At 36.0% G+C, this 25,568-nt stretch overlaps 1 pseudogene; it reads right to left on the bottom strand.

The window, feature by feature from the left end:
• On the bottom strand, positions 1-25,091 carry LOC149208680 (cellulose synthase-like protein E1; annotated as a pseudogene).
• Between the last annotated feature and the right edge of the window lie 477 nt (positions 25,092-25,568).

Genomic DNA, 25,568 nt, shown 5'->3' with positions numbered 1-25,568 from the left:
TTAAACAGCAGCTACAGTTACAAGGACAAAAGAAGGAAGACAGGCCTCACATCTTGGGAGAACAACAGCAACAGGTGGAGCCCACAACAGACAAAGAATCCCCTGATGAACAAAAGAAGAGAGATGGGTTGCAAGCTGAAATTGAGACACTAAATAGACCGCTACAGGAGAAGGAATTGCAAGCAGGCCAAGAGATACAGTATCTGAAACAGAAAGTACAAGAAAAGGAGGCCCAACTAGCTTGCATGGCCAGCTGGGCGATATAAGGTCTGCAGTGTAGGCAGCCTACCAAATCATACGCCCTATACCTTAAGGATCAGTGGTTACAGTTTCAGATCAACACCTTGGCCCAAAGGGGCATCACTCCATTCCAAAATTATCATCAATTTGTAGCTCTATGTGGCAGTAGTTCATCAGAGGACAGCGCCAAATTATCGGAGTTTTACTTTCACAACTTAGCCCTTCCAAACATGAATGCATGGGATCCCAACACTGTTATAGGGGATGTCCAACTTACAGCCATGGCCTCTTGGATGAATCATGAGGGAAAGAGAGCAGCAGAGGTCCGCAGTATTATGGGCATAGAACTCAATGAGCCACTAATGATCAGAGCAAAGCCGGAGGACCCCTCAGCAGTGATAAGCGCCCACCAGCACTTGGCCAACAGCCCTCAATATCTACCAGAATACATTGAGCAATAAGCTCAAGCTATTTCCCACTTTGAGGACATGGAGAGACTGTTGGGAGAAAACTGTCTGTAGGCCTGCACAAGGCGGTGGAACACACTGCCTCAGAACTTGAAAATAAGGGAATACCACTCTCCCACCAGGATGAGGGAGGCCTTGGCAAGGGTACCTCTCCACAAACAGTTGATGCAAAAATCTGTAGGCCAATTGGATTAGCCTGAAATTCAGTCCTCCTTTGCTTTTGGGATTACTAGAAGGAGTTAAGGAAGAGGAGGAAGACAGACAGTGGGAGGAAGTGGAAAGGAAAGTAGGATTCCACGACCGGGAAGAAGATATCACCGCAGAGGCCTAGGACATGAGGGAGGCAGTCAAATCTATAAAGGATGATGAGCTGGACTAGTTGCTCAGAGGATGAGCAACCCATTTAGCAGGGGGGTGATGATGAGCCCCGAATTGGGTAACTTATTGGGCTCATTTTGCCTAATTTTCCTTGATCAATCCACCATTTTTCATAGATTATGCATGTTTTTTGAGTATGTTTATGTTATTTGAACGAATAAGGGTGGTCACTTTACCAAGGAGGCTAATACGTGGTTATTTCAGGTTTTTTGGACAAATTTTGGAGCAAAGCCAAGCAATTATGAGCCAGGTGACAACCAAGCTTGAGGTGAGGATTCATAGGGAGGTTGTCTCTTGCATTAAATGGCCCTTCCTCAAAATATCCACCCTCAACTCGGAGCTCAACAGGCCACCAAAACGAATCCTAAAGGCAGCCGAGCAGCTTTGGGAAGAGTGACTGTTTACTGGCAGTTTGAACAGCCGAGTCCCTTGAATTAAGGAGGGCTGCTAGGCCCCTCGTAGTGTATAAATAGGAAGGCCTCAACCTTCGTATTTTACTTTTGGAACTGTTGGGTTTTGTAATATAGTGCTCTCATTGTCTCAGCTCATTTTTGTAGCTGCTGCTCTATAACTTTCTTGTGACATGATTATTTTTGGATAATGAAAAGCAACTCTATTTGGCATCAGCTCTGAGTTCTTTATAGGAGCCTGTAGCTCTTGGGGTTCGGCCCAACGCAAGTGCCAAGGCTTCCTTATGTACTGTTATTTGCTATTTATGTCTTTGCAAAATAATTTCTATTAAGTAGACTAAAATCTTGTTGTTATCTAGGTCACTATTGATGATTAGAAAGATTTTTGATGTTCAGGTTGAGTTCATAGGTTATTAACAGGGACAAGCTTCAGAAAAAGGCCATCAAGCGCCTCTGATTTCACCTCTCCCTCAGTGGGATCAGGAGCTGGGATCAAGGTGACCTTGCTGCCACCAAGAACACTATCTTTGCTTCGCCATGCAACCATTAGTGTTTGATTTTTATTTGCAGAAGTTGGTTACATGTTCAGATTCTTGATTGCTTCATTGCATAGTTAGTATACATGGTTTAATTGCAATTAAAACTTCTATTCATTCTCTTTACTGTTAGCTAGATCAGATTATATCAACGTAACTAGGTCTCTGATTTTACAAGTCTTCGTTGGTTCAGTTGGAAAAACAACTTGTAGAGCACCCGTACCACTTCTCTATCTACCCATACTCCATCAATCCCATCTACTCCATCCCCTAACTCGGGTTCTTGCCTCATGTTTGCCACATTTTCTCACATAACACTAATTTTTGTGCAACATTGCTTCACTCCTCTTTGAAAAAATCCAACCATCTGCATCTCTCCTCAGCTCCATCCACCAAGTTCTGGACCTCCTCACACCCCTATCCTACCTCCATACTCACTCCTTCACCTTTCTCTCCATCCATCCTCCAAAATCCCATTTCTGAGCATCCTGTAGAAAATTATAGACATCGTGTAGAAATCCCAGAACATCGTGTAGAACCCCTGCAGACTTCTTGTAGAAGCTCACGAATGAGGTTTCTTGATATCCAAACTCTGTGAAACTCTCTGGAAGGGTGTTAGGGACCCCTTAGGCCCTCTCTGAACCTTCCCTACCTCCTCCAAGCATTTCCTCTCGCCAATCCACCTCTGCACAGTCAAAAACAGTTAAATCGCATGCATGATAATTCTGGCAAGTTATTCAAAAATACAAAAAGAAGTTTTTTTTAGATGTTACTGCAGAAGTAGCTTAGACACATGTATTTTACCTTCCTAGAAGTCAATGGCAACTCTTTCAGTAGCTTGCATCCTCTTTCTTGCATCAGTAGGGCTAGCTGGTAAAATTAGGGTTTGCTAGGGTTTACGTTTCCTTTCAGCTTTCCAATTTCTTTCTACAAGTAGATCAGCCTTCTTTGAGTTAGCTTTCATCCATCAGTTAAAAAGCTTCTTCTCAGAGCTCATAGAAGTTGGCTTAAGCTCCTAGCGGACTGGTGCCAGCTGACCAAGTGAAAGTTGCGGCAAGAGCTAGTACTTGTGCATACAGCACCGTCGCTTCCAAGTTTGTTACGAACTACCGGGTTGATAAAAGTAAAGAAGGGAGTCCCAGGAATTGCAGCATTATTACTACAATACTAGAGCCCACTAATACTATAGGCTTAAATATAGTGTTTGAGGCCACCATTTACAAGTCCCGCCATTAGCTCAACGGTATGAAATGGAGTTTGGGAGGAGGAGGTCACGGGTTCGAACCGCCCTCCACCCATCCCTTCTTATATTTTGCCAATCGTTATAAAAGATTGCGTCATTCAATATATATGCAGATTTGGGTATAATATATATCCGGATTTGGGTTTTAAAAATTAATAATGTTTATATATAGTATATAATATATAAATATATATATATATAATAATTATAATATAATATATGATTTAAATCATATAAAATAATATAATAAATAAATATATATATATATATATATATATATATATATATATATATATATATATATATATATATATATATATATATATATATATATATATATATATATATATATATATATATATATATATATATATATATAGATATATATATATATATATATATATATATATATATATTCCAAAAAAAATACAATTTCTACATAATATTCACCATGAACCCATATTTCCACCTTGGAGGACATTGGGAAATTTCACCTTTAGACAACCAAACTAGATTATCCTAAAGTGATACTTGTCACGGCCTCATTGGGAAAAAACTGAAGAAGATTCCCATCATGTTGACTGTACTTCCATGTCATTATTTTGTCTTATTCTGCAATTTTTTTCGTTGTCTAGGAAAATGAACAGCAGGTATTTTCTCCTTCATCTAGACTCGGTTTTCAGTGAAACAAATTGCGTTGTGGTCATCTTGACCAGACAAACACATTCATTTAGGTTCCGAGCCAATATGAGAACTTTTATTTTTGATCTAAATACTGAGCACCTGATCACTCTTCGTCACTAGAAGCCTTTTGTACCCTAAAAGATACTATCAATTGTTCAGCAGGTGAAGGTACAACTCCCTCACCTTCTCGGTCTACAGCCATTTGGCTTGAGAAGGCTTTTGTCCCTTGAGTCCCACTCTAAGGTATTCAACATCCCCTTTCTTTGAAGTCCTAGTTCTCTAGTCAAGTATGACATCTTGTTGAAGCTCATCTAGATATTCTAGCAATAAATCATCTATTGATGGTAGTTGAACATTCTCTCCTTGATCACCAATCCTAGGAGGCTTAAATAGTCTCAAATTCTCAACATTAACAACAAAGTATATTTGCATATAAGGAGGCAAATCAAGCTTACATGCATTGTTACCAAACATTTCCAGAATTTTAAAAGGACCATAACGGATTGGTTTAAGCTTTTTACCTTCCCCTTGAAGTCTCTCTTTACTAATATATAACCATACTTTGTCACCAACTTCAAATTTGTGATCAACCCGGTGTTTGTCATGGCTTTCCTTGCATCTTCTTTGACTTTTCTCAAGTTGTTCTTGCACTGTATGATGTATCAGATGCATTTGCTCTATGAACTTCCTTGCCTTATCAATGTCACTATGACCATCGATGGAAACATATTTCTCATAGATGAAGTCCAATGGCAATCTTGGAAAGTACCCATAACATGACTCAAATGGCGACGTGTTTGTGGAAGAATGCTTTGCCCTGTTGTATGCATGTTGTATGTAATGAAACTATTCATCCTACAACTTGAGATGTTTGTTGCAATATCCTCTAAGAAGATGAATAACTGTTCTATTGACCACGTCGGTTTGTCCATCAGTTTTTGGATGGAAGGTTGTGCTCTTCTTCAACTTTGTGTCCATCATGTCCCACAAATTTGACCAAAAATTCAAAACAAATCGAGAATCTCGATCACTTACAATAGAAGTAGGAAGACAAAAATGAACCCAAATGTTTTGGAAGAAAAGATGAGTTGTTTATTTAGCTGTAATTTTCTTCTTACATGGTTTTAGTATGCACATCTTGCTGAACCTATCTACAACTACATACAAGTAATCATGACCCTTCCTTGAAAATGGATGACCTCCTACAAAATCCATTGAGATACTCTCCCATGGATGTGAAGGTACTAGAAGTGCAGTGTATAAACCAAGATTCCTATTGCTAGGCTTACCTGTAGCACATAAAGAACATCCTCTTATGAAACGAGAAACATTATCCAACATGCATTGCAAATAACAATACCTTTGAAGATTCGCTATTTTCGTGCCTACACCAAAGTGTCCAGCAATCAATGAAGTGTGCACCTCCCTTATGATACTATTTCTTTCTCCCTATGGAATACACAACTTGCCCAAGTGATACAACAAATTTTTATGTACATGATAATCCAATTATTCAATTTGATTTCCTTGACTCAAGCTTGCATATACTTCTTGAAATTCACTATCATTTGCATATTATTCTATATAACTTTCATGCAAAACAGAATTATGCTTGAGTATAACAGATGAATTTTACAATAGGCCTTGAAAGCATATATGCTACCTTATTATAGATTCCCTTTTTATACCCAATAACCAAATGAAATCGTTGTAGAAAACCCATCCATTTGAAATGTCGTGACTGTTGCAACTTTAACTATGACTATAAACACTGCAATGGTTGATGGTCGGTATGGATGATGGTCTCCTTCCCCATCAAATAGTGCTTCCATTTCTTAACACTTTGTACCAATGCATAAAGTTCCTTGTCATATGTGGGATAGTTAGTTACATCTCCATTAAAGATTTTAGTATGAAATGAAGTGGGCTTACCATGTTGCAATAGAATTTCTCCCATGGCATAATCGCTTACATCTGTTTCAATCTCGAATGTTTGTCTAAGATCTGGAAGTGCTAATACTGGTGTTGAACTTATCTTTTGCTTCAAAGAATCAAATTCTTTCTTCTACACATTTCCCCAATGGAAGACTTTCTTGGCACTTGTCAATGCACGTAATGGAGTTGCAATGGAAGAAAAGTTAGCAATAAAATTTCTCCAACATTGTGTTTCCCCTAAAAAGCTTCTTACCTCTGTAACAGTATTAGGCTTGGGCCAATTCAAAATGACCTCAACCTTAGAGTGTTCTATCTTCAGTTCACCTCCTCCAACAATATGTCCCAAATACACTAAATAAGTCTTGTCAAATTCACACTTCGACATCTTTAAAAACAACTATTCTTTTCTCAATACATCAAGTACTTTGTTTACATGCATGGCATGTTCATCTCTTGACTTGTTGAATATGAGGATATAATATAAGTATACAATGAAAAAATCATCTAGAAATGGTCTCAATACAATCATTCATTACCCTCATGAAAGTAGCGGGAGCATTTGTAAGACTGAAAGGCATAACAAGCCACTCAAACAATCTTTGTTTAGTTTTAAATGCAATTTTCCAAATGTCTTCTTCAGCTATCCTAACCTGATGATAACCACTTCATAAGTCTAACTTAGTGAAATAATTTGCATACCTCAACTGATCAAGTAAATCATAAATTCTTGGGAGTGGATAACGATTCTTTACCATGATTTTGTTCAGTGCATGGAAATCCACACACATGCGTCAAGTTCCATCCTTCTTTGGCACAAAGACAATGGGTGAACCACATGGCGAAGTAGATGGGCATATGGTAACTTTGCTTACCAATTCTTGAATGTTATTTTTGATTTCCAAGCTCTCCATAATAGACATGCAATACATGCCAATGTATGGAAGTGGAACATCCTTTTGTAACTGAATCTCATGCTGAATTCCCCTATTGGGAGGTAACCCCTTTGGTCCCTTAAACATCTCGCCATGCTTTCTTACCACATCAAACAAATCAAGTTTCAATTTATCATCATAACCTTCAAAATATTCATAATCAATATAATTATGTTTCCTAATCATGAGAAGTACAAAATTTTTACTTGCATTTACTAGTCTCTTCATCTACCCTGCATTAACCAAAGAAATGTTCAAATTTTTGTGATGGGTGCTCACTATGTACTCCACCCCATTCTTGAGCAACATGTATTTGTTGTCATGGAAATAAAATAATTCTTTTCTATCATACAAATAAGGACTACCCAAAATGATTCCTGAGATGTCAAGTGGAACTACATCTAACTCAACTTCATCAATGAACTTTTGAGTAATGGTGAGCTTGAATAAACACTTCCTTGTAACCTGTAAGTTTGCATTGTTAACTATCCAACGTAATGGATATGGCTTATCATGAGGTACAATTTCAAGGTTTAGTTTTCTAACTAGGTCTTCTAAAATCAAGTTTGATTGTGACCCACTATCAAATAATGCATCAATCTTTGTATGATTTCAAATCACTCTAACATGAAGCAACTCTATTCTTGACTCTTCATTTGGAATGTTTTTTTGACTATGTGATGAACTAGTTCTTGCAATAGTTTCTTTTCCTTTTGTAACCATGGCTGAAATCTTGGTCTCATCCCTAGAACCTTAATGAAGGTCATGTTGTGTGGTAGCAGTCATCTTTTGTTTTCCCTTATTGTTTTGTTTCTTAGGCCTTAATTCGAGATGCAATTTCCAGTTGTGGGCTTGATCATGCCCCTCTTTGTAATAGTGTTTTCATGTGATTTTCTCTCCTTCTTTCTTCACACTTGCATTCTTCTTTCCCTTCCATTTTCCACCCTTTTATTTCTCCTCACCCTTTGAATGGATTTCTCTTACTAACCTCTTCCTAAATATTCTTTCCTCTAGATTCAAGGTGCGTGGCTTGCACACATACCTCATATAAATTGTTTGGATTAAACATAAGGATAGTATGTTTCAGATAGGAATGTAAACCCCCAATGTATTTCAGTTGTGCATCTTGGGAATTCAAATTCACTCCTAATAACAAAGCCCTTTTCCTAAAATCCTGGGTATAATCTTGGACTATTTGGCCTTCAAGATGCCTAAATTCTTCCAATTCATAATGGATTTTTTCATATAGGCTAAAGGATAAAGATGTATTTTAATTGTAGAAACAAATTCAACCCAAGTGATGGATATCTTACCATGGATTCTCATTTCCTCTTGAGGATTTGCTTCCCACCAAACTAATGCAGCTCCTTCTAGCCTCAATGAAGCCAATTGGATCTTTATGTCGTCTTCTTGAAGGTTATGAATTCTATAGTATACCTCCAACTGTCAAATCCAATTGTCCAACTTTTCTACATTCACCTCTCCATTGTACATGGGAAGTTCAAATTTTATGTCCAATTTCAGTAATGGAGTTTTTCCTTTTGGGGTTTTCGAATGAGTATGGGCAGTTTTAGAGGTGGTAGTGGAATATGATGCTGTGTGAGATGGTGAATATGATGAGGAAGATGATGAGGATGGTGGAGATGGAGGTGTCTTTCCATCATTCCCTTTGGAATCCTTCTTTTCATCTTTTTTGTCATCTGAGCTTCCTTCTGCATGTGGAGATTTAGAACTCTCTCCAACCATTCTAATGTTCCTCTCTTCATAGAGGACTTTAACCATCTTAGTCAAAGTATAGAAATATTTCTTGAATTTTTCCTCTTCTTAAGAGGGACCTTCAGGATGTCTTTCTCCAGACATAATGGGTATGGATTCAAGCTTAGAAATTGGTACTACTTGTAGCTCTTCAATCTGAGTTGAAGGCAAAGCTTGAGTATCAAGTGCAGCTGGAATTGGAACTTTGGGTAGTGGAGATTGTGGCCTTGTGGCTCTCCTTCTTCTAGGAATTACCTCAGGAGTTGCAACCAGTAGCTTCCATTCTCCTTTCTGCAACTTTAACCTTGTAAGCATCAAACTTTTGCAAACATTAAAACCCTAATTGCACAAACTCAAGAAATCAAGCAATTCAACCTTTGCTCTGATACCAACTTAATCTATTTTTGTATGATTAGTTTTTTGTGCTAATAACAATTACATCTTTATAAATATGTGCTTGCTTATTTCTCCTTGTGATGAGGTTTTGTTCACTGTTTGTGCATACAATCAGGTAAATTTCCTTAAGTTTAAAGTGGCATTCATGAGAAAAATAGCTTCAAAAACAAAAATTGAACAACAAACATGTACAATGCAGAAAACCATCAAAGAGACACATTAACACAGTGTTTTGATGAAGGAGCTCACCCCTCCTGGGCCACATCTCCTTGGTCCAAATTCCATGGCTGAGACCTATGTATTAGCTCAATGTGGAAAAAATGTTGTTTACAAAGATCTATGGCTCCTATTAGCTGCACCAATGTGTTCAGAATGTCCAAATTAGCCAAGAACACCTCTTTCTAAGCTCTATTTGGTCAAAAATTGCTCAAGATATGCTTCATTCAATGTTTCCCTAGGAAACCCTGCTAAAACTAGAGAAGACTCGAGTTAGCACTGCCAAAGTTGGCAATTCTACCGAAATTGGCATGCCTCCAAAACTACTTCCATCTTAAATTTCAGATTAATTAAGTTTAAGCATGATTAATGGCGCTCTAAGCGTGCTTATCTGTTAGCGTTGGCCTATGGTCATAGTGTATGGTCATATGGTGAGGGATCTGGCGCACAGGGTTGGCTCCCTTCGCTCCCACCATCACATATAGTGTAGGCTTAAATATAGTGTTTGAGGCAACCATTTACAAGTCCCGCCATTAGCTCAACGGTATGCAACAGAGTTTGGGAGGGGGAGGTCACGAGTTCGACCTGCCCTCTGGCCGTCCCTTAATATATTTTTCCAACCATTATAAAACATTGTGTCATTCAATATATATGCAGATTTGGGTATAGTATATAAGTGGATTTGGATTTTCGAAATTAATAATATATATATATATATATATATATATATATATATATATATAATATAAAATAATATAATAATATAATATAATATATATATATATATATATATATATATATATATACATATATATATATATATATATAGAGATAGATAGATAGATAGATAGATAGATAGATACAATTTCCACATAATATTCACCATGAACCCATAATTCCACCTTGGAGGAAACTGGGCAATTTCACCTTCAAACAACCAAACTAGCAAATCCTAAAGTGACACTTGTCATAACTTCATTGGGAAAAAAATGAAGAAGATTCCCATCATGCTGACTGTACTTCCATGTCATCATTTTGTCATGTTTTTCAATTTTTTTAGTTGTTTTGGAAAATGAACAGCGGGCATATTCTCCTTCATCCAGACTCATTTTTCAGTGAAAAAAATTGTGTTGGATCATCTTGACAAGACAGACGCAATCGTTCAAGTTTCGAGCCAATTTGGGAACTTTGATTTTTGAGTTAAATGCTAAGCACCTGATCAACTAGACTTCATAGGGGAGATCAACTGATCATTGAGTGGCCAGTACAAATGGATACTAATAGCCATTGAATATTTCACCAAGTGGGTAGAGGCCATCCCAGCTAGAAATGCTACAGATTCGGTGGTGATAAAGTTCATGCAAGAGAAGATATTGTCCCACTTTGGTTTCCCTTTCAAAATCATCACTGATAATGCTCAGGTATTCAAATCTGCCAAGTTCACCAGCTTCTACCATAAATAAAATATCATTATTGGGCACTCCACTAAATACTACCTTCAAGGAAATGGTTTGGCTGAGTCCTCAAACAAAGTTGTGGTGAGGGTGTTGAAGAAGACTATCACTGAGAACCAAAGGAACTAGGATTCCCAAATAAAGTTTGCTCTATGGGCCAACCGAGTAACACCTAAATGATCCATTGGGAAATCACCTTTTGAGTTAGTGTATCTAAAAGTTGTTGTCTTTCGAATTCAACTAGCTATTCCAGTAGCAATTTTGTTACAAGAAGCTGAAGAGGATCCAATTCCCTTGACAAGGAGGATTAATTAGTTGGTTGATATTCAGTCGAACAAAGAATAGGTGGAGGCCAAACTATCGAATTATCAACAAAAAATGAAATCTTTGTTTGACAAGAAGGCCAAGGACAGACCTCTTCAGCCAGGAGATTTAGTTCTCAGGTGGGATGTCCGACGGGAGGACAAAGGAAAACATGGAAAATTTGATCCACTATAGTTTGACCACCTTCAGCATTGTAGAAGAGAGAGGGAACAACACATTTCTACTTGAAAACATGGATGGTGAATTGCTGGAACTACCAGTGAATGGTTAGTTCCTCAAGTTATATTTTCAAAATTAAGAATTAGTTGTCTTACACTCATTGCAAATATCCAGTGTGTTTACTGCAATTTTCATTTTAATTTTCCTTTATTGTAAAAATTTATGCTTTTGTGAAAGTTATCTTTTGATTGAGAAGTGACTCCATGCCCACAGGAGTAGTTCCTAGTGTGCAGGTTCTCAGCACCTTGTTGGTAAGGCATTATCCCTAGATGGATCCAATGTTATCATTTACTGCTCACTCATTGCTTTGCAAATGATCAGTGGTCCAAGATGCATGAGAAAAGTAAAGTTTAAGCCATTTTGTGAGCCACATAAGTTATCAGATCTTGATGATATCCTCTATGTTACATAACTCTCAGAAAACTCTTTTCGGTGGTATATAGAAGTCCAAAAAAGGGTTCCCGGATCAAAAGTTAGAGCTTATAGAAGATTTCCCCTGAAAATCTGAGGTAATTTAGGAAAATGGCTAAGTATGGAGAAAAAATCACAATCAGGACCTAGGAGGCTCATCGCATATTGCATATTGGCGTTCATATGGGTATGGAGCACTGACGGAATGAGAAACAACAATTCGTTGATTATTGATATCTCATATCTACAATTGGCGGGTCTAGGCAGAGCATTTATCGCAATCAGCCATCGGTAGGATCCTTGGGGAGCTAAGGTTATTGACACGTTGTAGTCCTGAACGCTGATATCGCATCCTGAACCCGCAAATCCAGCAGTCCATTAGTTACAACATACTCCAAAACATGCACGACTATCGATTTGAGATATATTATCGCACCATAGGGGAAGTGCCAGAAATAATTAACAAAGGAAATCATGAAAAAAACCAACAGTAGGGCCTCCCCTTTCTCTCTCCTCCAGGGGGATCAGTGATCGATGATTGGTAATTCGGTGGGGTTTCAACTTAAAAAAACCTGCAAAACCACCAATTTGTGATGCCTATGTCAAAAGTCCCGAGGAGAGCTGATTTTCAAATACAAAGGAAATGGCCAAAAAAACAAGGGTCGGGCCTCACCTTTCTCTCTCCTCCATGTCGCATCGGTGATCGGCAGTTGGTGAGGGTCGCACCTCCGAAACAATGGAAACCGCCGATTCTACGATTTAATACAAAATTTTCGGGGAGGTCAGAAATTTGCTAACAAAGGCATTCATGAAAAAACTAAGGCCTAGTAGGCCAATTTCTCTCTCCTCCCAGAGCCACATGGTAGCACGTGATTGGTCTTCAGAGATGATAGGACAGATGATGTTAGCAGTGACGTGGAATTACAGTTGATGATGTGGCAAAAGAAATGTGTCACCCGGTTTCAGCGTTTTCGAGGGGTGACATGGGACTATTTCCTGGTTCCACATGTCACCACCCACAGGGTGGCACGTGGCAATAATGACATCACCCCTCATATCAGCGATTGCAATAGTTAAGGGGTAAATGGTTAATACAATAGTGCAGTGCGATTGTGATATGTGGGACTCCTCCTCGGGATGCGATAAGTTATGAGCTGTGATTTATAAAGAGTTCGGGTCTGGGAAATCGGCCGATGAGGGACTTCTACAATATAAACAAAAAGGCCCCCCATGCAGTTATTGAGAGGTTTAGCGCCAAAAACATGGGCCTTTGGTTCCAGGCCCAGTTGTATAAGTAATTTCAATAAAGGGGATATAATAAAGAGAGGTGAAGGGAGGAATCCAAAGGTGTCCTTTCGCTCGTTCCAGGGCTATAAGCTTGTTCCCTTTCGCCTATATGAAGAGGTGAATGCTCACGCACCTTGATACTTCTACCATTAAACTAAGAATGCACCCCGGGGTTGGATCAGGACGTCAACTGTGCTCAGAAGGTTTTTATGGCAGAAATCGACGAGGTCAACGCCGAAAGCAGCTGCAAAGGAAGATATAGGAGATCAAGCCTTTGGGACCACGTAGAGTAGAGTATCGAGGGATTTAGTAGAACATTTAAGGCTGAAGTGATAGAGCAGGTCCTAGAAGTGGTTGTAGTAGTGAATCAGGAGAGGGAGCATTTAGAACCAAGTATGGGTACCCCCAGAATTGGCTCTTCGTAACCCGTTCTCAAGGTTGGTGTCGAAGGTCTTAAATATAGAATGACGAGAGTTAGCTTAGCAGTGCAGGAGCATATGCCATGAACTAAATGTAGCCATGAAATGGAAGTGATTGCAAGGATGGGGTGTTGGGATTTTTCATTCATGTCTCACCTGGTCTGCGATTTTCTGATGTTCCTTCATCTGTGAGGCCATTATTATTGTTCCTAATGTTTTTTGGATACAAAACCTCCCTTGGCCGAGAGAGAAAGCTGACTTCACAGCTGCAAACTCGGCCCATGATTTTATGTATGAAACCATGATTGAACTCACCCCCACTTCTTATAAATAAGGGGTCGCAGCACTGAAAAAGGGTTCTGAAATCTAAACGAAAGTCATATATTTTTGTGAAAATTGTATCACTCAGTCACATAGATCTTGCGGAATATTATAGGAGTAGTGGTGATTCCTCCTTTGATTTATTACAGTCTATTACTTTGTTTCATTCATCTTGTATGTTTTCTTCTTTGAATTCATTTGATAATAAATACTCTAATATTTCAGACTTGTCTACAGATTCATCTGCGTTAAAGTGTTAAAGGATATGCCTGTGTGAGGGGTTGAAATTATATTTCCAAAACTGTATTGCGTGAAGCATGTCATTCATTTATTCTCTGTCCATTACATCTTCCTGTCACTCAGATAGTTATATTAAATCTTATGGTGTCAGGCTCTATATTTTATATATAGAATTCTTGGTACTGTGATCTCCATATCCTGAATTGTCCCTTTCTTTTTCTTCTCTCATTTATCTTATAAATATGATTAAGTTGTAAGTCTTTAAAGTGCTTGGCCCCCACTATTTCTATTATATTTTTGGGAACTATGTGTGTGTGGAAATGCTGAAACATACAGCTTGTATCTTTGAATGAAAGAACCAACTCTCTGATATCTATGTATAGAATATGGGCGGTGTCTCCTCTTGCTTGAGAATCATTTGAGGCACACTAATTTAGATCTACCTAGGCACTGGTCTTGTAGGAAATCCAAGGTTGTCTTTGGGAGAGACAATAGCATGATTGAATGAAACTAGATCAATTACAATAATAAACTTGTGGAAAGATGAAATACATAATATAATCTTATGAAATAAGAGAGAAACCTATGATTTCTTGAAAACATCAACAAATAATCTATTTTTTCTTTCATCTTCCTACTAAGGTAGGAAAGAAATGAAGGTTATATTACTTTGAGTTTCGGTGAGGAACATTCCTTACCTTCTAACTAAGTGATGAAGGCTATATTACTTTGTCATCTTGGTGAATAGGAAAAGAAAATCAATGTGGAATGATTCTTTAAAAAATAGTATTTCGAAAGTTTATGCATTTGATGAAAAATACCTCTGGAAATAATGGTATACCACAGAGCATGTAAATACTAGGAATTAAACTATAGAATAATATATACGTGGCAGAAATAGACCATAGGCAATAGAAACTATAACAGATTCATTGGGATATTGGTGTTCATCAAATCCCATGTACATAATGGAAAAACTTGCTCATGAATAGTTCAAGGAAGTCAACAAATCACCTCTTCTATTGAATTAGTGTATCAATCAAATTATTTGGAGTGCACCCTAAAAATGCCTTTTGCCCTATATTGTAGTAAATAGATTTTCATCTTCTACACTGTATAACAAAGCCTATCACTGCATCCTCAACAACACAGTCATAAATCATGCCAACCTGCAAAAGGAAAGTAGTAATTTTAACATTCAATCTCTTGGTATCTGGTCACTTTATATGATTAAGAATTAACAATGGAAGTTGTAATTTTTTGTCCTTTCCCCATAGGGTGTTGTTCCAATATGTGTAATTTGCAATATCTATCGCATCATTCAACATCTTCAATGAATTTATTGTGTCTTTCTTCTGTCTTTTATACAAATAATGGAGCGTGCAATTTGATGATATTTTGAGGAGATGTGTTGTTGTTCACTTCCTCATAAGGCATCCCTACGATGAATTGTCTTGTTTTTTTAGGAAGAAGGTAAAACCCATAAATTTATGCACAGTAAAAGCACACAGTTACAACGTAAAACAGAGTTGTGTGGTAGAACTGAAAAATGACTCTCTAATAAAGTGTGCAATCAAAATATTTTGTATTGAGATTTTACGGGAGGCAAACAAATAATTACAAAGCTAAAAACTGAGACTTCATCTAATTCACTGGAGTGAAAGATGGAAAATTTTCACATTTTACTACACCCTGGTTTTTTTGTGTAGTAACACACTGTAACAACTAGTACATTTTTGTTTTCATCAACCCAACACAATTTACTCCATGATTTTATCCTCCTGCCTCCAAAGCTTTGACCCCTGTAAAACTTATGAACAACTAAACTATCTTTTCACAATATTCAAACATGCATTCATGTAATAAATTTGACAAGAGTAAGATTAAAACAAGGTATGGAAGAAATGTTTTTGAATTTAATTATTTTGAATTTCCATCTGTTGCGTTGTAAAATATCCATGCTTGAGTTATTTGTGTACTTAGGAGAATGGTTGGTGTTACTTGTTTAATGTGGTGGTTGGTAGTAATTTTCCAACACTCCCCCTTAGTCACAACCACTGATATGCAAAATGCCTAGACAATCTCTTAGATGGAAAAAATTATCTCTTGCCAATTGCTTTATGAAGATGTTTGTGAATTATTCATGTGTCCTGTAGTACTGCAAAACAATTTCTCCATTGTTAATCAACTCTCTAATGAAATGATACTTAGTGTCAATGTGTTTGCTCATTTTGTGGAAAACATAATTCTTTATTGCAGAATTGTTGTCGCGGTAGATAGTTGTCATTCCCTCTTGTTCCTGCCATAAATCCTTCAACATTCTTCACATCCAAACTGCTTGACATGTTGTTATTGTTACACTGACATATTCAATTTTTGTTGTCAACAATGAAACTATTAGATACTTCTTGTAAGCCCATGAAATGGCTCCAAACCCATATGAAAAAAATATCCTAATGTGCTATTTCTATCATCAACACTTCCTTCCTAGTCACTACCAGTGTAGCCAAACAACTTGAAATCACTTGCTATGGTGTACAAAATTCCATATTGCTTTGTCCCATTAACATACCTTACTATTGTTTTGGTTTCTTGTCAATGTGTTTCTTTTGGTGTCTCCATGAATCTTGACACCAATCTCACTCCATACATTACATCAGGCCTAATTGTTGTTAAATAGATCAATATTCCAACCATACTTTTGTATAATGTCATATTAACATTGTTGTTATAGTTTTCTTTGTTGTTATAATCTTGTTTGCTTAATTTCAACCCCATGATAGTTAGAGTTGGTGTAGTCTTGTTGTCTTTCACATTAAATCTCTTCAAAATGCCTACAACATAGTTTGTTTAAGAAATAAAGATCTCATTTTATGTTTTCTTCACTTCTATGCCTAAAACATATCTTAACAACCCCAAATCTGTCATTTCAAACTCACGTTTCATGACTTCTTTGAAATCAGCAATGACGAGGTCATTACTCCTAGTGAAAATCAAATCATCTACATAATAAGAAGCTTATTATCAATCTCTTTGATGTAGAGAGTAGACTCACCATCACATTTGTCAAACCCATTTTCCAACAAGTATGCGTCTTTTTTTGTTGTACCATGTGCACGGTGGTTACTTTAGCCCATAAAGAGATTTTTTCAGTTTATACATTTTTTTATTCTTGGCCTTGAACCTCATAACCTCGTGGTTGTGCCACATATACTTCCTCTTTTAGCACTCCATTCAAGAATTCTGACTTCACATCCATTTGGTACACCTTCTATCTATGTTGTGTAGTTATTGAGAACACTATATGTAATTCCTCCATTCTTACGACTGGTGCAATTGTCTCTACATAATATCTTTTTTGTTATTGCTTGTATCTTTGACAACTAGTCTTTCTTTATGCATTTCTAGATTTCCTATAACATTGTATTTAGTCTTATAGACCCACTTGACACCTATGACTTCTTTTTCTTCCAAGAGCTCCACTAACTCCCATATGTCATTCCTTTCTATTGCTTCCATTTCTTCATTCATTATTGCAACCCATTTTCTTCTTTGACAACATCTCAAAAATAAATTGGATCATCTACATGACAAAATAGTGAAAATAAATAATTAAGGCCTGCACTGCTATCAACTTCATTTTGCTCATAAATTTCACTTAAATTTCTGAATTTTTTTCTTCTCATTCTTGCAAAAGATGAACTTGACATGTCACTTGATGTTGTGCTTGGAGAAGACGATGTTGTTGGTCTCTGCGATGCACTTAGAGTAGTATTTGCTTGACTGTGTGACACTATATTATTGCTTGTTGATGGTGTCACTTGATGACTTATTTTTTGAGCTTTAATAGGTGTAGGAGTCACTAATGAGGAACTACTTGTTGTTTTCAATTCCTCTTTGTCTTCTTGTAGTAAAATTGCTTTTACATTCATTTTATTCTCCAAACTTCCATCCCATGCTTGCTCTTCTATGAAATTCACATCTCTGTTGATTATGGCCTTCTTGGTTAATGAATTGTAGAGCTTGCATTATTTGGATTCATCATTGTATCCAAAAAATATGAATTTATCCCCCTTGCTCTCCAACTTCTTCCTTAATTTTTCCAATACATGTGCTTAAGCCACACATCCAAACACTCTCATGTGAGTGACACTGTGTTTTCTCCCACTCCATGATTCTTCAAGAATCATATTCTTGACACTTTTGGTTGGACAAATGTTTATAATAAATGTTGTGCATGAGACAACTTCAGCCCAATAGTCATTTTGAAAATGTTTTTCGTTCAACATATTCCTTTCCATTTATAATGGTCTTATTTTTCCTTTCTACAACACCATTATTTTGAGGTGTATACTTGTTGTAAATTGTTTGTAAATATCATGCTCCCTATAGAAATGTAGGAAGTCATTTGAGATGTATTCTCCACCTCTTTTAGTTCTCAAAACATTGATGTAGTGTCCACTTTGCTTCTCAACAAGAGCTTTGTATTGACATAAGAGATCAAACACTTCATTCTTATGCCTTAAGAATTAGATCCAATTCCTCCTTGTATAATCATCTATGAGTGTCAAGAAATAAAAGTTTCCACTAATTGATGGTGTTTGCATTGTTCCACATAAATCGGAATGGACAATCTCCAAGGGTGTCTTTGCTCTTCTTGACTTTCCTCTTGGAAATAATTCTCTGTGTTGTTTTCCCAAGATGCATCCTTCACATAAGCTGTCTAGTTTTTCTATGAGTGGCAATCCCTTCACCATTCCTTTCTTATGCAACAAATTTAAACCTCCAAAATTAAGATAACCAAATTCCATAACAAGTTTTCATCCTTGACCTCTGTGTGAAAAATTGTTTGTGTAACAGCAGCTATCTTCCTTTCATCTTATGAATCCATTGACATTTTTTCTTGCACACCTTCTTCATTCAAATCTAGTTTTATCTTCAAGGGAAACATTCTATTTCTTGTCATTTGCACTTTTGCAATCAATTTCTTACATGGAAATTTATCCAATATTGTGCATTCACCATGTTTGAAAAAGACATTGTAGCCCTTTTCCATTATTTATCCAATGTTTATCAATTTGTGCTTCAAACCAGGGCCAAAATATACATCTGTAATATATTTCTCCTTCCCCTTATTTATTAGAATGTTAACTCTTCCTTTTCCAATAATAGACACTTTATTATCAGTCCCTGATGTCACTTCATATTTCACACTTTCATCTACATTTGAAAACATTTCTATGTTCCTTGTCATGTGGTTGTTGCACCCTGAATCTAAAAACCATACATATTTTTTCTTCTCTTTTGCTACATTTCAAGATAAAAACATGTTGTCTTGGTTCTGATTTTCCTTTGTGAAATTTTCATTTGGTTTGTTACTAAGATCATGTTTCTTCTTCCTACATTCATTAGCATAATCTCTATACTTCTTACAATAATGACATTGAACTTGAGATTTATCATAACTCTTACCATGTGCTTTATTTTGGCTTGGACCTTGACTTGGATTTTGATTGTTGGCTCTTGCACTTGAGCTTGAAGGGTTGCCTCTTCCACCTCTGTGCGGACTTCTTCCTCTTCCTCTTGCATTTGATTTTCCTCTGCCTCTACCTTGACCAATTGACACTTGTGTCTTGAAGGCATCCTCCAATGAAGAATTTGATATTCTATTTAACCTATGCTCATAAGAAATCAATGATACTTGAAGCTCATCCACTAAAAATTGTGAGAGATCCTTTGTCTCCTTTATGGTCAAACAATAGGGTCAAATCTTAATGGCAAACTTCTTAAAATTTTCTCAACTATCCTCCTTTCTTCAAGTGTCTCACCATGAGACTTGATTTGAGTAACCAATCTAATTACTTGTGTGAGAAATTAGTTTATATTCTCAAACTATTCCATACAAATTGTTCCAAAGTCTCTCCTTAGCATTTGTAGTTTTGTTGTCTTCACTTTTTCCATGCCTTGATGGGTTCTCTGGAGAATATCTCATGCTTGTTTAGACTTTGTTGTTGTTGCAATCCTTGGAAATATGCTCTCATTCACAACTTGAAAGATGTAGAAGAGGGATTTTGAATCCTTCTTCCTATTGTCTCTCAACCAATCATTTTATACTTGTGTCAAAGAATTATATGTTGCTACATCTACTAGTTCTAGGAACCCATTCTCCACCAAATCCCAAATATCTTGAGAAGAAAACAGAGTCTTCATTGTGATAGCACAATGCTCATAATTTTTTCCATTGAACTAGGATATTTATGGGTTGGTCAAGATTTTTCCTGATGTTGCTTCCATATTTAACTATTAAAAGAAAAAAAACTTATTTCTTGCAAATCTATTTTGGTAAATCTGCCTACAAAACAACTTTTGACACCAAAATTCCTTGCAATAAAAATTAGTTCCAAAATTTTCTTTTTGAACATGCTTTGTAAAACACAGACAGTAATAGCACACAATAACAACACAGAGTAACAAAGTAAAATAGAGTAGTGGAACTAAAAAATGAATCTCTAATTGAGTTTTCACTACAACAAAACCAGCGATTAGCGTCCCTTTTTACTTCTTTTTTTGCATCTAGAGCCCATTTTTGGTGCTATTTGCATCCATTTATCAAATATGGTGCAAAACTTGACACAAAATTTGCATCAAGTTTTGCACCAAATCTTACACCAAGTTTAGCACCAGGTATTGCAATAGGTTTTGCACCACGTTTTGCACCAAATTTTATGCCAAGTTTTGTGTCATCCTTTACACCAGGTTTTGTTCCGGGTTTTGCATCAAGTTTGGCACCTAATTTTTTTTGACATACTTTTGCATCCTCATTTGCATCCACTTTTTGCACCTACACTTGCATCAACTTTTGCATCGACTTTTGCATCCTTTTTTAAATCATTTTTTGCATCCATTTTTTCATCCATTTGTGCATCCCTTTTGCGCCAAGTTTTACATCGAGTTTTGTGTCTAGTTTTGCATATAATTTTGCATCTACTTTTGTTGCATCCACTTTTCCATCTTGTTTGGCATCCATATTTACATCCTCTTTTGCATCTATTATTGTACCCACTATTGCATCTAATATTTTTGTGCCACAATTAGCGCCTAGTTTGGCACCTCCTTTTGCACCCACTTTTGATTATAATTTTGCATCCACGTTTGCATCCTCATTCGCGTCTAGGTTTTCATCAACTACTACATCTATTTTTGCATCCCTTTTTGTATCCAATTTTGGACCAGGATTTGCATCGGGTTTTGTGTCTTGTTTTGCATCTACTTTTGCATCGACTTCTATTGCATCCACTTTTGCACACAATTTTGCATCCACTGTTGCACCCATTTTAAATTTCACTTTTTGCATCCCTTTTTACATCTTCATTTGCATCATACCTTGATTCTTTTTTTGCATCTATCATTACATCCACTTTTGCTATGCCACAATTTGCACCATGTTTTGCACTCACTGTTGTATCCACGTTTGCTTCCAATTTTGCATCCATGTTCACATCCTATTTTGCATCAAATATTGCATCTATTTTTTCATCCACTTTTGTGTCAGGTTTATGCATTGGGTTTTGCATCTCGTTTTGTATCTACTTTTGCATCTACTTACATTGTATCCATTTTTTGCATCCAATTTTGTTTTGCCTGTTGCATCAATGTTTGCTTCCACTTTTACATCCATTTTTGCATCTTATTTTGCATATTTTTTGTCTATTGTTACATCCACTTTTGTTGCACCATATCTTGCGCCTACCATTGCAACCACATTTGCTTCCACGTTTGCATCCCCTATTGCATCCACTTTTGTTTCATCCATTTTTGCATCTGCTTTTGTGTCCGTCGTTGCATCCACATTTGTTTCACCACAATTTGTGCCAAGTTTTACACCTACCATTGGACCCATGTTTGCTTCCACTTTTGCCTTCATGTTTGCATCCAAGTTTGCATTGACAACTGCATCTACTTTTGCATCCACTTTTGTGTCAGGTTTTTCATGTTATTGTGCATCTACTTATGTTGTATCCACTTTTCATCCAATTTTACTTCTATTGTTGCCCCCATTTCTATGTTCGCTTTTGCATCCCTTTTCCAACACTCATCATATTTTTTGCATTGATGATATTCCTTATGGCATTGACAATTATGAACAATTGATGACAATGTCAATAATATTGACAATGATGAAAATGAAGATGATGGCGATGACATGAATTGTGATTATGATGATAAAGACGATAGTGGTTACAATGACAATGATGATGATGGAAATGATTATGATGATGACGATGCTAATGACGTTGGCGAATCTTCCCAATTTTAGATGTTGTCATTGTCATAATCATAAGCATTATCTTTGGTTTCATCATCATCATTTTCATCTAGGTCATCATCAAAAACAATAATGGCATGAATGATGATGATGATTACAACAATGTCGATAGAAATTACATTAATGATGATGATGGGGATGATAAAAATGACAATGACGATGATAATGGTGGTGATGATGATCATCATCGATCATATCTCAAAAATAGAGTTGTTATTTCTCTTACGTATATCAATGTGTCCTAAACAACCCTTTTCTAGCACTGATCACATTTTTTGGGTTGATGATATTTCTTACAACATCTACAATTATGAACAATTGCAAACAATCTCCATAATGATGATGATGATGGCATGAATGGTGATTATGATGATAATGTAATGATGGCAATAACAATGACAAGGATGATGGTGATGATGATGACAATGATTATGATAATGAGAATGACCTTACAATCTTATGGATTCGTGAACAATTACTAGTTTCAATACCATCTTCTGGATACGTATTACTATCATACTTTTTAGATTTTTTGTCTCTCTTGAGGTATCTTACTATAATGGTGTTGTCAACACTAGAAAGATATCTTGTTGTAATGGTGGTTCTAATGTTAGCACTAGCAAAGTTTTTGTTAAATTTTGGTTAAAAAAACCAATTTATGCAATTATTTTGACAATCTATGTAAAAAAGTAAATAACATCCAATTATTTTGACTGTAGTCCCGTTGATTATCATGAATTCACCAGTCTCAAGACCATCTTCTACATACATATTATTATTAAACTTTTTGCATTATATCCCTCTTATATCTTGTTGTAATGGCAGTATTAGCACTAGAAAATATCTTGTTGTAATGGTGATGTTAGTATTAGCACCAAAAAAATCACTAAATTTTGGTAAAAAAAAGTTTATCATTTATTTATTTTTAATTTGGGAAATTTTTGTTTTTATACTTTTTGTTTTTAATTCTATTTTTATGCAGTAATATTTTTTTTGGTTGAATTTTGGTAGTAACTAGTTTTTGGTCTAATCATATGTATTAACCATGTTCTTTATGCTACAAGTCTAATTGTTGGGACAAAATTGATCTTTCAAATAAGTTGCAAAAAGCATATAAATGGCACACTCCATCCATTGCAAGTCCTAACCTAATACTGCGAGGTTCATCCTTGAATTTTCTTGGCCATTTTTCCTCTATATGTTTCATTGCTTTGGAGTCCATAGGAATTCGCATGAATCCATCTTTACTCCTATTCTTTGCATGCCAATCCATCAATTGCGCAAGAGATTTACAACGAAACATCCGTTGTAGTCTAGGAATAATTGGCATGTGTCGTAAAACCTTATTTGGAACTGTAGAACCTTGTACATCCGTATGATATCTTTTCTCTTTGCAAACATGGCATTCTTCATTGTCTTTATATTCATCTCTATATAAGATGCAATCATTTTTACATGCATGAATTTGCTTATATATTTCAATCCCCAACTTGACTAACAACTGACGCGCTTCTCTACAAGTTGATGGCAACACATTATCTTCAGGGAATATTTTATCCTTTAGAGCCCTACAAGTTTTTTTTTCAAACCTACACCTTAGAATTGTCATTTATAACGTTGTTTATATACCATAATGTAAAATCCACCTCAAATTAAATTAAATGAAGTTAGTACTTATATTCTAATTGAGGACACAAATTGACAGTGCAAAACTAGAAAAATAATTCAAATAATTACTTTAGTAAGGTAGTGAAGCTCTTGTCTGACCAACCAAATAATGACTTGATTTCCAATAATATTAATGTGCATGAAAGCTTGGATGTTCTACTTGCACCCGATTTGAACACCACTGTATTTGTTGCTTGCTTAATTGATGCATTGATGTTGATATCATCATAATTATGTTGGCGGTAGTTTCCCTCTATATCAGCATCATCATTATTATGCATAGGATCATCACCCTCATCATTGTTTCCATCCCCAAAGAAACTTGTGAGCATTTCGTTCAATCCTTCTTCATGCATTACATTTTCATCGACATCTCTACTCTGAGTAGTGGATGGCATGTCATCAATGTATGCTAATTTCATCAATTCCTCAAATTTTTCACGTGGTAGTGCTCTCTTCAATGCTTCTCTTCTTCTCCTAGTATGGTTTAAAGGATGAATTGGATCATCTCGCTGAATTCTTAATGGTCTAGTTGGATCTTGATCATTAATAGGTGTATCATCAACATTGTTTACCTATAATTAAATGCAACCATTATTTAATGTTAGATAGCAATTACTGTATAGAACATGGATCCATTTCAAAGATATACGCAATAAATTACTCAACAAAACAACATTATACATATATACAATAAATTAAAAATATTATTTTTGAACACATTATTTTAAAAACAAGCCACATTAATTTCATATTCTTAGATTTTCTACCTTAGGAACATCCAAAAACAACAATTGTCTCAAATTATTCATCTATGCATGTAGTATCATCATGACCAACCTCTTGTTCATTATGTTGATTTTCTATTTCATTTACAAACTCCATTGTCATATCCTCTTCCACCCATTTCTTTTTGCGTGATTTAATTGTATGGCATAGGCCACGTCCATATGCAGGTATTTGTATTGGTCTATCAAAATGATTAAACTCCTCATTTGTTCTGATTCCGTTGCCAACCTAAAATAATCGATACATGCATTATTTTTTCCAAGGTTAGAGATTAGACTATATGATGTACTTATATCGTCCATTAATTTATAACTGAACTTATTTATAACACCCACAAAGTATAACAATTGTATCAAAGTATTCATTCCATGTATTATCATCATGACTAACCTCTTGTTCATTGCCACCAATTTCTATTGTATTTGTAGACTCAATTGTCATATCTTCTTCCACCCACTTTCTCATGCGATGTGCTTTAACAGTATGGTGTCCACCCTTGTGTGCATATTTTGGTTGTTTTACAGTAAAAGGGTTCAACTTTGTATTTGTTGAAAACACATTTTCCACCTAAAAGAATCAACGACATGCATTATTTTTTTTCAAGTTTGAATAATAAACTATATAAATTACTAGGTTTAGGAAAACAAGGATCAGGAATTAAATTTCATTTTATTATATTTCATAAATTAATGTAATATTCAAGTACCTGATGCCCTAAATCATGTTGTGTGTCTTCATTGGAAATAAATTCATTTGTTTCCATGGCCTCTCCTAGCACCTGCAATACACAACAATGATAACAATTTTTATTAAAGTCATCTATGGAATTGTTATAGTCTTATTTCTTATTCCATTGTTTCAACCATTCTATTTTTCATGTTAGGTATTTGCATTTTCAATTATGAAATTCTCCACCAT

Source organism: Pinus tabuliformis, chromosome 1_2 (assembly GCF_031772625.1).
Source record: "Pinus tabuliformis cultivar Carrire ecotype Pingquan chromosome 1_2, CPIR1, whole genome shotgun sequence".
Lineage (NCBI taxonomy): Eukaryota > Viridiplantae > Streptophyta > Pinopsida > Pinales > Pinaceae > Pinus > Pinus tabuliformis.
Note: the sequence above shows the minus strand (reverse complement) of the source record. Positions and strands in the feature narration are given on the sequence as shown.